We start from the raw sequence: 2467 nt of genomic DNA, 5'->3' as shown, positions 1-2467 counted from the left end.
TGACACAAAGAAATGGCAAAACACTTCATGCTAGCTCATGAATTGAAAGAAAAATGTTAAAATGGTTGTACTACCCAGCTAGGGCAGAGTTAATATAGCAAAATGATGTGGGAAACAAAGGCAGAAATAAATGTAGATGAAATTAACTGTCCTTATAACCAGTAGCCCATTGAAAAATAATTGAGATCTCTGCTCCTCCCCATTCGACAGACAGACGCATCTTCTGGTGCAGTGCCAACCGCGTCCCCGAGACATGATGGTGAAGGTAAGAGTGAACGGATTTGGCCGTATTGGGCACCTGGTCACCAAGGCTGCTTTTAACTCTGGCAAAGTGGATATTGTCGCCATCAATGACCCCTTCATTGATCTCAACTACATGGTGTACATGTTCCAGTATGATTCTACCCACGGCAAATTCCACGGCACAGTCAAGGCTGAGAACGGGAAACTTGTCATCAATGGGAAGTCCATCTCCATCTTCCAAGAGCGAGATCCCGCCAACATCAAATGGGGTGATGCTGGTGCTGAGTATGTTGTGGAGTCCACTGGGGTCTTCACCACCATGGAGAAGGCTGGGGCTCACTTGAAGGGTGGGACCAAGAGGGTCATAATCTCTGCTCCTTCTGCTGATGCCCCCATGTTTGTGATGGGCGTGAACCACGAGAAGTATGACAACTCCCTCAAGATTGTCAGCAATGCCTCCTGCACCACCAACTGCTTGGCTCCTCTAGCCAAAGTCATCCATGACCACTTCGGCATCGTGGAGGGCCTCATGACCACCGTCCATGTCATCACTGCCACCCAGAAGACCGTGGTCGGCCCCTCTGGGAAGCTGCGGCGTGCCAGCTGAGGGGCTGCCCAGAACATCATCCCTGCTTCCACTGGCACCGCCAAGGCTGTGGGCAAGGTCATCCCTGAGCTGAATGGGAAGCTCACTGGCATGGCCTTCCGTGTCCCCACCCCCAATGTGTCAGTTGTGGATCTGACCTGCCGCCTGGAGAAAGCTGCCAAATATGACTACATCAAGAAGGTAGTGAAGCAGGCATCAGAGGGCCCCCTCAAGGGTATCCTGGGCTACACTTAGGACCTGGTTGTCTTCTGTGACTTCAAAAGTGACACCCACTCTTCCACCTTCGACACCGGGGCTGGCACTGCCCTCAATGACCACTTTGTCAAGCTCATTTCCTGGTATGAATTCAGCTACAGCAACTGGGTGGTGGACCTCATGGTTCACATGGCCTCCAAGGAGTAAGAGCCTCCTGGACCACCAGCCCCAGCAAGAACAAGAGGAAGAGAGAGGCCCTCAGCTGCTGGGGAGTCCTTGCCCCAACTTAATCCCCCAACACACTGGGAATCTCCTGACCTCCAATTTACATCCTAGACCCCAAGGAAGGGGAGGAGCTTGGGGAGCCCTTCCTTGTCATGTACCATCAATAAAGTATACTGTACCCCCCCCCAAAAAAAAAGAAAAAGAATTGAGATAGGCAGATTATAACACTACTCCAGGATCCTGAGTCTTCTTTAACATATGAAAGTCTTTTTGGAACTTCCTTTTATCTTTACTTCCTCCACCCCCAAAGTATATATAATCAGTCATCCCTCACAATCCTAGGCAGCAGGAAGCAGAAGGCAGCAGTGGCAATAGCTCTTTCTGCCCACAGGTCCTGATTCCATGTTTTAATAAAAAAAATGTTTGCACTGAAGACATCTTGAGATTTTTTTCTTGGCCATTGGCTCCAAATCCTAACACTCCTCCAAAAAAAATCTACATTAGGAGTAGTAGCAGTTCTTGGCCTTGCCTCCTCCTTCCATCACAGCTACATCAATATCCAGCTATTTTGATCAAATAGGAATATGATCTGAGGATTAAGAAAAAATCTGCATAGTTGGAGGAAGAGAACATGGCAGACTAAAAATAACTTGACTATTGCTTTTCCTTTGTTTGCCACAATAGATTCCAGCCTGTGTATGAATGAGTTTTGTCCAGATATTTCGTGGACAAAATATTTTGCCTCTAAGCAAAATAGAGAGGCAAAATATGTTCTTGTGCAGACAACTGATAACCTGGTTTTAGCTTTGTTCTATGCATCACAATAAACTCTATCCTCTGTGCAAGTACCATGTGGCTTCTTTTTTGGAACCAGATAGTGCTTGGTGCACCATGAGACTCTCCTCCAGGGAAGAGGAGTGGTGACAGTGGGAGACAGTGGGTGAGAGCAGAGCAGGTAGAGACTGCAAAATAAGCCCCAGTAAGGAAATCCCTGAGGTCATACAGGAAAAGATCACTTTCCTTCCCAGAGGATATTTGGAAAGCATATTTTGCCTCTCCAAGGACAAAAAGCCAGCTGGGAACCATTGAGCAGTGCTCAACAGTGGGTTCAGAGGTGTGCACAGAGGGCAGAAAACCTCTTAGCAATGTTTTGCTGTGAGCTAAAATAAGCTTAAACCTCTATGCATGCAGAGGCAC

General features: G+C 47.6%; 1 pseudogene; it reads left to right on the top strand.

Annotated features, from left to right (window-relative positions):
- Window positions 1-256: 256 nt before the first annotated feature.
- Window positions 257-1346, top strand: LOC129518232 (glyceraldehyde-3-phosphate dehydrogenase-like; annotated as a pseudogene).
- Window positions 1347-2467: the final 1121 nt, after the last annotated feature.

The sequence above is a fragment of the Nyctereutes procyonoides genome, unplaced genomic scaffold (genome assembly GCF_905146905.1).
Source record: "Nyctereutes procyonoides isolate TBG_1078 unplaced genomic scaffold, NYPRO_anot_genome, whole genome shotgun sequence".
Lineage (NCBI taxonomy): Eukaryota > Metazoa > Chordata > Mammalia > Carnivora > Canidae > Nyctereutes > Nyctereutes procyonoides.
Note: the sequence above shows the minus strand (reverse complement) of the source record. Positions and strands in the feature narration are given on the sequence as shown.